Genomic DNA, 12862 nt, shown 5'->3' with positions numbered 1-12862 from the left:
ATTGGCAACTCACCCTGCAGTCCTGTTGTGTGTCTATTTCCTGGTCTGACTTCACCCACCAAGCCATCCTGGCACAGGTGCTAATGGACTGAGAGAAAAATAAGTTGCCTTGTTTATTTTAGCTTGCTACTGTCAATAATGGTCTGTGCATGGTGAAAGAGATATCACGGCTGCCTTCCTTGTGGTGTACCATGTGACCTATATCATTTCACAGGCTCCTGTTTACCCCTTTTTTTCTTGTTGTGTACAATTTACCAAATGATAATACAACTGGCAATGTTACAAACCTAGTGTGAAATAAAGCACAAGCTTAATTTAAGGATTCTGAATGCATGTTAACATTATTTTATATTTTCTTTTCACAAACTGGTGCCAAGGAATAAATAGAGTAAATAGGGGAGACAGCAAGGCAGGCAGTTTTACATTTTTGTACAAATCAATTAATTCAGTGAAAACATTCTAGTCCTGCTGTTCCTTTTTACATTGTGAAAGGCAAAAAAAATACTGCTATAGTGTTTTTGGATAGGTCTCTACTAGCTTTGTACAGTAGGATGGTGAAATTTTTGTCTATTCTTCACAGGAAAATGGCTCCAGTTCTGATAAGTTTGTTTGGGATCGTCGATGGACTGCAATCTTCAAGTCTCACTATAAGTATTTAATTGGATTCAAGTCAGGACTTTGACTGGGCCACTCAATAACATTAATTCTCTTCTTGTTCAACCACTCCAGTGTAACTTTGGCTTTGGGTTTCGGGTCATTGTCCTCCTGTTATGTGAATTTCCTCCCTAGTTTGTTTTGGCTGATTCAAACAAGTTTTCCTCAAGGATTCGCCTGCACTTTGCACCATCTATTCTGACAAGCTTTCCAGTCCCTGCTGAAGAGAAGCATCCCCATAATATGATGCTGCCACCACCATGCTTGACAGTTGGGATGGTGTTGACTGGGTGATGTGCACTGTTGGGTGACCTGATCTGGGTGGTGTCTGGGTGGTATGATGCATCTTCCACCTCTTAATGATGGACTTTACTGTACTGAGAGGGATAATCAGCACCTTTTCTTGTACCCTTCTCCTGCTTTGTGCCTACCACTTTATCCCTGACTTGTTTTGAAAGCTCCTTGGTCTTCATGGTTGTTTTATTGGATCACTACGTGAGTTGTAGCTTGAAAGTCTTTCTATACCTGAGGGAAATTATCTACAAGTTAAACTACTTTGAGTACACATAGGCTGAAACCATTTCACTAATTTTATAAAAGCCCATCTAACAGTCAACACAGATTTAATTGAGTGCTAAACTAACACTATATGGAGACACACTGTACAGCTTTAGAAAAATAAACCAGTCTATTCTGTTCCACTTTCATCAACAGATGGCAAACTTGTACATGACTAAAGTATACTTCAATATACTCTGACATGCATAAGCTTTTCGATAACCTTTTTATTTAATTAACTTTTAAATTTGTTAAAGGTTTAAGAACAGGGTCAAATGTGTTCTGAATGTGGAATATTGTTATATTGAATACAAATTATCCACATCAGTAGCTGTTTTCCATTCCATAATACCCAGCATTGTGTGTGTGGTGGTTGGATTTCCCAAGGAGCTCTATGCTTTCAAGCATGTAGCGTCAACTTTCAAAAACTTCTATTTGCACTTTAGATCATATTTTGGGCTAAGATGGCTGATGTCATTATTTTACTAAGGAGTTTAAGAAACTGTATAGATATTGAACAGATGCAAACACGTTCTAGAGCTGGCAGTTAATTTTCAATGTCTCAATGACATTTTTATTTTCCCTTTTATTAATCAGTTGTCAAATATGCTGATCAGATTCTCACTTCTTTGTTTTTTTAACCTGCTGTATTCACACTGCCTATACTGTATAATTTTTAACTTGCTGTATTCACACTGCCTGTACTGTGTAATGCGTGATCATCGTGTTTGGAAAATGTGATTGAAGTGAATGACAATCGCAAGGTTTAAAAACATGCTGAGGAAATAATGATTAGGCAGCGGAACAGAGTATAATCAGGTGATGAATAACTTTTTCCATAACTGAAAAATTGAATTTTTGTAAAGGTGCACTGGGAACTCAAGAAATGAACCAGAGAATGTATCTTACAGTCTACAAATACAATTGGTCAAGCAAGAAAACATAATTATCTGTAATTTTAAACAGGTCAATTGTAAATTGTGAAGTAAAGTCAAGTAGTCTTAATTTGTTGAAGGTGAAAGCCTTGAGTACGTATATGTAGTGATATGATTAAAGTTTTCATATAGTCATTGGATTGTAATGAAAGCGTGCATTGGCAATATTTTTAGATCAAGATACGTAATGTTTAGATCATTGTAATCCATATGTTTTGAGTGTTCTGTTTAATATCTTCAATATGTTCTGAGTGTTCTGTTTAATGTCTTCATTTACAACTTCCTGGCACGCTGTACCACAAGATGAAGTTGTGGGATGAGATGCTGTATAATGGATGTTTTTATGCCTCTATTTTTATTCATATGATCAGATTTTTCAAAGAGGTAATGACTGGCAAGCTCTACAAACTGAAGAAAAACAAAAAAAAGCATGTCTACAGGGTACGTGTGCGTTACCTTTTTAAACCGATGCCATAATATCATTGGTAGTGGTATTCATTAACTATTAATGAACAAGTGTATTTTAATATTGTGGTAATCAATCTATTTAAGAGCCATTTTCTAGTGTAGACTTTCAGAGTACAAACAATCTTAATTGCAACTCTGAATAGATGTTGGCAATTCAAACATAATATTGGTCGAACAAACACACTTGCTATTGAACTAAACAAGTAAATATATTCCATACTCTTGTTTTAAAATGTCGCCAATTTAGGGTTATTAAAATAAACTGTCTGTTGGAATATTTCAAAGGGTGTAGTTTAAGTAGTTATATAAATATGCCTACATATTACACAGTTATACTTATTTCAGATAGAAAAAATGTAATCTATATGAAATACTATTCTACTGAATAAGCAAGGAGACTTATTCAGTGCTTCTTTGATTAACAGCATAAATAAAACAGTAGAACATACTAACAAATCTGTATTACAAAGCTGTCTTGCAATAGCCTTAGAATAAGAACCATTTCAGATTACGATGCTGATTAAATTTATGGATATTGTAACCTTGTAAATACTTGCATGATAATAGCATTTATATGAACTCCAAAATTACTCAACAGAAATTCAACACCAGTGAAAGGTTTGGGTACAACTGCTTACATTGAAAAGGTTCTTTTCAGATGTTTCAAGATGTCTCTTGAGTTGACAGGGGTGGCCTGGACTGGCTGTCCTGGATGAACAGCTCTTTCCTCAGTTGCTAGGAGATGTTTTTGATTAAAGAGTGATCCTTGGCTAGAGTTATCGCTAATTGACAGCTGCTTACCCTAAGGGTCTTATTCTAACTTTGAGACCTAAGTATAACGAGAGGGCAGCTTTCCATCACCCCCGTGTAGGTTACTATGAGTGGGGATTGTTGCTTGTCCTTGTTTCTGTTCACACTACTAGGTTAATGTCGAGAGAGTAGCTGTGGCCTGCTGTGCTTCCTGGGGGCCGTGGCTCTGCTTCACTGCTTGCCTAGCTGATCCATGCTATCTGGATCAACTTTCCGACACAGCGTGTGAACCCCATTTTTAAACTGTGACAATCAAATTATTTTTGAAAAATAAAACTGCATATCATACACACTTCTTGGGGTTATGCTTTGCAGAGGAAAATGGAAAATGTTTGCTGGGGTCAAATAACCTATGAGGGTTTTCTGTTTTCTTTTGGAATGAGACATTTAAAATGTATATCATTTCTAACAATGCATTTCTTACTGCAATTTGCATAAAGCTACAGAAGTTAGACAAAAATATGTACACTTGTCATAACACTGACAAAGGTGTGTACAGCCAGAATAATACGGGAAAAACATAGGGTCTTGAAAACTTGTGTACAATATCTTTATTTTAAAGAACTTTAAAGTTGTGAACTACGCATCCTAAATCCTTATCACCTGTGTATATAACTCCCCTACCAGAGGTTAGGCACATGGTGAAGGAGCCCTTGCACAACACAAAAAGTAAAGCAAAGGGAATGATGTGATAATGATTGATTCTATGGCAAGCCAAATTATCATTTAGAGATACCTCAAATTGCATTTTAAAACATCTTGAAATATTTTTGAGATATCTGTAAATCATTTGGAGATATCTTTAAATGAATATCAGATATGTGTAAATAAACCCTTTTGAAGATGTTTCAATTTCATTTTGAAATAAAGATATCTCAAATTGATTTACAGATAACTTTAAATAATGTTTTGCTAGCATGGTATGCCAAACTGTCATTTAGAGATATCTCTAAATAACTTTCTGTTCATTTAGAGGTATCTCTAAATGTCTTCCTGTGAAAATGCTATATGTTTTGAATAGGCTGTCATTTACAGTTATCTAAATGGTTTAGAGATATCGCTAAATGAACAGGAAGCTGTTTAGAGATATCTCTAAATGATGTAGAGATATCTTAAAAGGATTTAAAGATATCTCATTTAAAGCTCCATTTAAAGATATTTGGAAATTATTTTGAGATATCTCTAAATTTGTTTGAGCAATATTTTAATATTTAAAGATATGCACAGAATTTCATTGTTAAATTCATAGGTATTTGATGCATTTTTTTTTTTTTTAACCTGCATGTAAGCATGTCCAGGAATGTGGCAAGTTGCCTGTCCCGTTCTATATAAAAGCGTGTCCGCTGATGATTATTATTACTATTGTTGCTCTTATTTTTGTTTAAATGTGTATTGTTTTTATTTGCAGGGCGGACAAAAAGCTGTCCACTGTTATTTGTGTATGTTGTATGTGTATTTAGGATAGCCTGCTCTCGTGTGAATGCATGACTGATCAGCTACTAATTACTGAATAAGCTGACAGTCGCATATTTATTTCAAACACGTGCAAAACGTTAGCTGAGGGGTAATCGATAATTTACAGCTAATTAAACCCCTCGACTTTTAAACTAGTGTAAGAGGCGAGGTGAAAGACGTGAGTCTGTATAACAAAAAAAATATAGAAAATACAATTAGTTGCGAATGCTGGGAGTTGTAACCAGCATATTACTTGTGTTCTTTATTCCGGGTTCTGTTTTGTTTTGGCACTTATGCCCTTTTGTTTGTGCTGTGTTTATTTTTTTCAAAGCATTTATTGTTTATTTTGTTTACTTTAATGTAAACTTTAGTTTAGAATACAATTAGTATTCTAAAGAGTGCTGTTTGTTTTCTGTTCCCCTATAGCCATGCATTCATTATAAGCGCTAGTGCTGTTATAGGAGGAAGCCTTCTTTGCATATCCTAACGGTGTTTAAATGACAAATGCTTTTTTTTTTTTTTTGGCAAAATGTTTAATTCCCCAGCTGATTTATGACACAGAATGAGTGAATAAAATATGAAAATAATTCAGAATACTGAAAAATTATAATGATATTAGTAGGAAAAACTTTAAATAACCCTTTTCACTAGGTCAAAACAGTCATTTGTAATATTAATATCTCTTCTTGCCATTGCTGTAGAAACTAACATAATGTGCAAACTAGCTTTTCAGTGTTCAACCTGAAAGGAGGCCCAAAGATGTGGCGAAGCCTACTGCAGTTTGTAAACTGATCGCAGTTGTCAACTAGCTAGCATATATATATATAGATATATATATATAGATTATATATATATATATATATATATATATATATATATATATATTCTGATATTTTCTTTACCTTTTCTTTTACCCTGAATTAGTTGTAAGAGGCTTAAGTGTGCTCATGTGCTCCTCTTTTCAAATTAAAAAGAAAATTCATAATGAGTTTCTGTGAGAGGCAGAATGATTCTTGATGATAAATTTCCCTCCCAACCTATAAGGGCGCAGTGTAAAGGGAACAGAGTGCCCTGGACTGGATGGCCTGGTCAGGTGGATGTCGGCCATCTAGAAAGGGGGCACAGCTGCGGTACATTAACCCTTTCCAGTCCAATGTCAGACCCTGTCCGACATCATCGACGTAAAGCACAAGACTCTAGTCATTTTTTTCTCCGGAAAAAGCAGAGAAAACCATTCAATGGCCAAGTGAGACCGATAAGAGCCGAATGAAACCAAAAAAAAGGGGCTCAAGCAGATCCAAAAGCGTAATGCAGACCCTAAGTACTCTCCCAGCGAAATGTCGGCTCTATGGGCTTAATGCCGTACAAATACTTGATACATGACCCCCCACTGTGTTTGAACTTAACGTATCCTGAATACATTTTTCACATGTTTAAATGCATTTCAAATATCTTTTTCATATAGGGTTATGGTACTGCTTGAGCATTATGTATTTTATCAGATTTTTAAGTTTGTATTTGAAGTGCATGTTCAAGAAAAACACATTAAAACACATTAAATCATATTAAAATAACAATTTTGTTTGCAATTGAAACATGTACATTTTCCAGTAAGGTGGAGGTTAGCACACGGGAGTCATTAAATTCTGTTTATACAGTAACAAAACTGATAACTATGGCATGTCTTCAAAGGAACGTGACAGTCTATAATCAATCACATTAGTGGTTTTGATTTTAGGGGGGAGAAATGCTTTACATGTTTTAGTGTCTTTCTACAAAAAAATAACAGCCAAAATGACATTTGAATTGACAATTAACTAGAGGTGATAGCTGATACTTGGGGGAAAAAAGCCCTGCTGGGACTTTGTGGCTAAGCAACAGACACCCCCTCCCCCTCCCCCTTCCCCTTATTCAGCGCCATTAGAATAAATGGATGACTTCATCTTGAAACCATCGGGTTTTTGCTATGCAGTGCTCGCTACTGCCATTCTTTTTATGATATAGCTGCACTTATACAGCAGGTGCAAAATAAAAGTAAAGTAGCCTCCATGCATTTCAAAGACCCCAGTTTTTTTTTTTCTTTTTTCCATCTGCTCCATAATCTCGTTTTTTGCCTTTGGTTCTTTTTAAGACCACATTTATCTTTGAACTATTACAATTTCTGTTTTTACATCCCTGTTATTTCTCCCAACAATAATAATAATAATAATAATAATAATAATAATAATAATAATAATAATAATAATAATAATAATAAATCTATATGAACCGGACAAACTGGTGACACAAAAATAAATAAATAAAAAATAAAATAAATCTAAAATAAACAATAAAATATGTGTGCTTATATCAAGATCTAAAATGGGTTTTAGGTTACATTGTGAACTAGTTTGCTTAGTCTGTTTGAACAGAATAACACTATTTAAAGCAAGTTAGAAAATTCTGCCTTATCTATATAATACATAGTAATGATCTCTCTACTCAAATGATAGTTTTTGAAGATCCATAAGGTTTCAAACTGCTTTTATAGTTGGGGAAATCATTTAGTTTTAGAGAAAAAAAAAGGCCACATTGTGCAGACACAAAATATAATTCCTGGTCATTGACATTTTCACAGGTTTCTTTTTAATTCATATTTGTTTTATTTTTTAAAAGGTCACACTGATAAGATTTTAAATTAGTCAAAAAAATAAACAGATAATTAAATACATATCATGCTTATTTATAATGAAAATGAACGGAAAACTGTCCTTTGATAGAATTGTTCAAATAACTTGTGTTAAAAAGTATTATTATTATTATTATTATTATTATTATTATTATTATTATTATTATTATTATTTTTACAAAATAAACAGACAAAAGCAACAATTGTTTTACCACGTGTAACGGGAGATCAGTGCTGACTGTCTGGCACACACTTGGTTCTGCAGGAAGAGGGCTGTAGCCTTGTAAGATCCGCCTGTCAATCATGGCAATGACACGGAGAGGTTGGGAAGAAGGTGTGTTGGCTTCTCCTCTCTCTGAGTGGTTGAGAGGCGGGCCTTGGGGGGTTGCTCAGCCCATAAGAACTGCGCTTGGTTATGCATTCAGGTGGCCTGACAGGGGATTCACCGTGACGCTGGCGGAAGACACCAGTGTAAATAAAGACCAGGCAGGAATGCCAGCAATTGAAGAGAGAACAAAACAGGCAAGCACAGCTGAGACAGACAGCCCGCCTTAACAAATAAAACAAGAATTCAAATAAATGATTACGTACCTGAGGGGGACATGTGTAGGTATACGGGGAACTCTGGCCACCCCAGTGTATAGAGAATAGCCGAGCGTAGGATAGAGACCCAAACTGACCGGCTTACCAGCAGTGGGGGCACGCATAAGCAGCACCTTTATTTTGTAGCTTTATTACTGTTTTATTTTCTCTTTTTATTTAGTCTTTGGTTTTCATTATTATGTCAGAGCACCTGTGCCTGCTGATGGATACAAGTGCAACCCCTGTTTACCATTGCTGGTATAGGGGGAGTTGCAGTACCAGTGCCATCTGTTGATAAACGATAAAAAAAACAATAATTACCTCAATAAAACTGGGCACCTGAATGGTGTTGCACATAAAACCTTCTGTCTCCCGTGTGTGTCAGTGAATTGCCCACCACTCTTCCACACCACGAAAACGCTGAAGTCTATGAAAGAAGGTAAAATTGACATATTTGTTACATTAAGAACAGTTGTATATTGCATGGTGTAAAAAGCTTTATTGGTTAATTGTTTAGTGTATGAAATTAAATTGAAAATCTGCAAATGCAATGATAGATTTTTTTTCACCATATTTTTGTGTTGCCTGGTATGTCTCTATTTCAATGTTTTCAAAACATAAATAATGGCATTTTATCGCCACCTTAAGCAGCTTGTTAAAAAATAAAATACAAATTGGTTGTGACCTTCTTTTCAATCGAATATTGCAATAACTGAATTTTTTTTTTATTATAGGTACTTTTATTATAGGTACTGTCAATTTATTTTAAGCGATACTACTTACATTACATACTAGGAAACATATGTATCTGCATTCAATTGAAGTGTAGTTAGAACACATGGGTGGCTAAGTGGCTAGGAGAATGACTTGTCCAGGATGTTCCTGTTAATGAGGGGTTGAGGGAAAGTCATTTTGAATGAATAACTTCTGCCACAATGTGCAGTGAATTCCTTAAGAAAATGTACTTAATAATGTACTAAATGATGCTTTAACGTTATTTGCAATTACATGGTTAAACTCCTGCCATATTTTCCTTTTTAACGTTACAATTTCATTATAATCCCTGACCTCACCATCAGTCACACGAGGGTTGCACTAAGCAAGAAAGCATTTCACTCTTAAGTTAAACAGAACGTGCAAACCTAGTCTCCACTGAGGGACACAGAGATAAATGAAAGACACTGTTTTCTGACTATATGTAGTACTGTTTTAATCAAACATCAAATATGTGTTACAGGCAGTATTACACAATTGGAGTGTGCTAAACCACTTCTGGAGTTCCTACCAGGCCTCCATGGCATACTGCAACGTTTGTTAAGCTATCATTACACCTCATTGCTAATAGTCCCAAAGGGGGTAAAGTTTATAAAAAAAGAAGACACCTTTAATGAAAAGCTGAATAGAATTTATTGTTCTAGTAACATGTTCTATCACCCATGCAGCTGTTGAGCAAGTGTGTTTCTCTCCCTAACTGTCATTATCCATCTTCAGCAGCCAAGAAATTGGAAATTGCAGTTTTAATTGTAATCTCCAGATGTCGGTATACAAAGCACATGGGCAGAGAAAAATAGTTTGGCTTCATTTAAATATTGAAAGGTGTAAGGTACTGCATGCAGGCAATAAAAATGTGCATTATAAATACCATATGGGAGACACTGAAATTGAAGAAGGAATCTATGAAAAAAATGTTGACTCAGAAATGTCCTCATCTAGATAATGTGGGGAAGTTATAAAAAAGGCCAACAAAATGCTCGGCTATTTAGTAAAAACTGTTGAATTTAAATCAAGGGAAGTAATGTTAAAACTTTGCAATGCATTAGGAAGTCCTCATCTAGAATATTGTGTTCAGCTCTGGTCACCTCTCTGCAAAAAGGATATTGCTACTCTAGAAAGAGTGCAAAGAAGAGCAACCAGAATTATTCCTAGTTTAAAAGGCATGTCATATACAGACATGCTAAAAAAATTGAATCTATTCAGGCTTGAACAAAGAAGACTATGCAGCGATCAGATTTAAGCATTCAAAATTCTAAAAGGTATTGACAATGTTGACCAAGGGACTTTTTCGACCTGAAAAAAGAAACAAGGACCAGGGGTCATAAACGGAGATTAGATAAAGGGGCAATCAAAACCAAAAAATAGCAAGCACTTTTTTATACAAAGAATCGTGGAGTCTGGAACCAACGCCTCAGTTGTTGAAGGTGACACCCCGGGATCCTTCAATAAGCTGCTTGATGAGATTCTGGAATCTACTATTATAACAACCTTGACTTGCATAAAGAAGGAAAAGCATTGAGTAAAATAGCTCACATTACTTGATTTTCAAGGTGTGGTACAGAGAAACATCATTTTTTATTGACAAACCCAGGCCTGGAAAACCCAAAAAGCTGTCTAACAAGGATGAACAATACTTCTGTTGTTAATTCAATGCTTGTCTTCTTTCTATTCCTTAAGGATGTTGTTGAGAACACTAGTGGAACTTTTGAGTAAATTGTTGATGCTCATAATGCATCTGAGTAGAAAAATGCAAAATGTCTAAGACTTTTGCACAGCAGTGTATATATATACAGAGGTGGGGCACCCATCACAAGGACTGTGGCAGGGCGATTGCCCTGCACAATGGGTAATTAGTGTTGGTATAATTTGTATGTGGGAATGGGTTCATTGTGTCTTTTTGGATTATATATTGATTTATGTAATTAAATTATTGTTTACAGACGGGCGCTCGATTGAGACTTACTGCCTGCTAGGCTTGGTTGAGGGGAAGGGCAGCAAGTGGTTGGGTGTGCTGGTTCTCAATCAGCAGGTGGGCGGGTCTTGACTTAGTGTCCGTCAGTTTAAAAACATCTGTGGGAGATGGCTCGGGGCGATTGCAACGCCATGCCAGAGGGAAGCGGTGTATACTTGTGAGGAGAGGGTCCGCTCTGCAGGAACGACATCTATGCAACCCTGAAGCTGCAAGCTGTGCTTGTGAAGGCAATGCCAGCCAAGGCAGTATGAATTCTAACTCATCAGTAGGTTAGTTTAGGGGATAGTGATCCCATGTGATGTATAGCGAGGGTTATTTAGTGTAGCCGGTTCCTGGAGTGGAACGTCTCATTTTATAAGGCTAGCGCTTACCCGGTGTGGCACCTTTTATTTGTAGTTTTTGTACTGTTATTTTACATTTTTGTACAGCTTGCTGTATTTGTCCTCTGTGCACTACCATCGTTGGTATCGTCACATGACCTGTTTTGTTTACTTTAGTTTTCTTTTGTTTATTAATAAATCCTGCATGCCTGTGCCGGAGTTTCAGCTCCACCTCCATTGTGTTTCTCTGTGTGCATGTTCCTTAAATAATAGGAAGCCCCAACTTCATGCCTTTGTGAAATAATTTATTTCAAATCATGTACCTTTTTAAGAGAACATTTTCTTCTTGTGTGGTGTTTGAAAAATATTTGAATCTATATTTTTCAGAGCAGCCCTAAAGTTAACAAAGACATGTTCCACATCATAGTTTGCACAGCCCTATTATTTATTGTTATTTGAAAACATAAAAAAAACAAGAAATTTGTTTGGAAAAATGTTTTTACTCTCTCATTTTGCTCCCTCGGCCCTTCACTTTCTGTTCCTTTTTCGTAATTGGATTGACAGTGGTTGCATTTCAAATAAACCTCCCTTTACCTGGTTAGTCTGAATTGCGGTCACCGCAGTCTCTGCTGTCATCGAAATAGATCAAAGCTAACATTCAAATGAGGCCACACCCTGAAAGTTATGCCAACCACTGGCACTAACAGAGGCGGTGAAGGATGGGGCAAAACATGTCACCAAAACCATATTACAGGGCAAAGACAGTTTTCTCCCATTTGCAGCACATTTTTTCATCAAGATCAGGGTTAAACACGTTTTGCCCTCATTAAAGCAGAAGTGTCAAGCTCCAGTGTCCTTCCAAACTTAAGCTCAAAATTAACTTAATTGATTTAATTATGTGTTTAATTTGGACATATTTATTATTTTTCAAGGTCTTTTACAGTTGATAAAGGTACACTAGCTATGAAACATTTTGTGGCCTGGAGAGAAGTGTTAAATGTGTCCAATTAATAAAATGGTAAGACCAATTAAGTAATTGAGCACTTGGGTGGAACGAAAGCCAGAAGACACTGCTGATCTCCAGGAATGGAGTTTGATACCCCTGTGTTAGAGGTTTGCCCTGCCATCAAAATTGGATCCACCGAGTGTGCACAGATTGTGTTTGCTCTTGAACAGATTTGAATCCAATGACCTTTTGGCTCATAGGTAAGTGAGTTACATACAGTTACTTAGCCAACCCCCCACCCAGGAAAGGCAACAGTTTATAAATGATGCTTTTGTACTAACAAGCTGCCTAAGTTAATCATAGGAGCTGTTTCCTGTGCAGAATGCATCTTTTATTTTACTTGTACAGCTGCTTCTCGTATATGTTAAGTACTTAAATATGTACATGTGAAAGGCAAGATTCTCCATGGTCTGCCAGACATAACATTGAGTCTTGCAGGCCAATTAACAGTGCAGTAATGGTGGTGAAAACAGGAGTAACAAAACATTAAATTACACAGATGACAGCACCACAGAACACCTTGAGTCATGCACATGGGCAAGATTCACTAGGCATTTATCCAGTGCTGCTTTTGCAAACAAACAAAAATAAAAACTGATATTATCATGCTTATGCTTGCAATGCCAACCATAAACAGAACAGCTTAAAGCCACACTGTGA

This window comes from Polyodon spathula, chromosome 5, assembly GCF_017654505.1.
Source record: "Polyodon spathula isolate WHYD16114869_AA chromosome 5, ASM1765450v1, whole genome shotgun sequence".
Classification (NCBI taxonomy): Eukaryota; Metazoa; Chordata; class Actinopteri; order Acipenseriformes; family Polyodontidae; genus Polyodon; species Polyodon spathula.
This window is presented reverse-complemented; position numbering follows the sequence as displayed.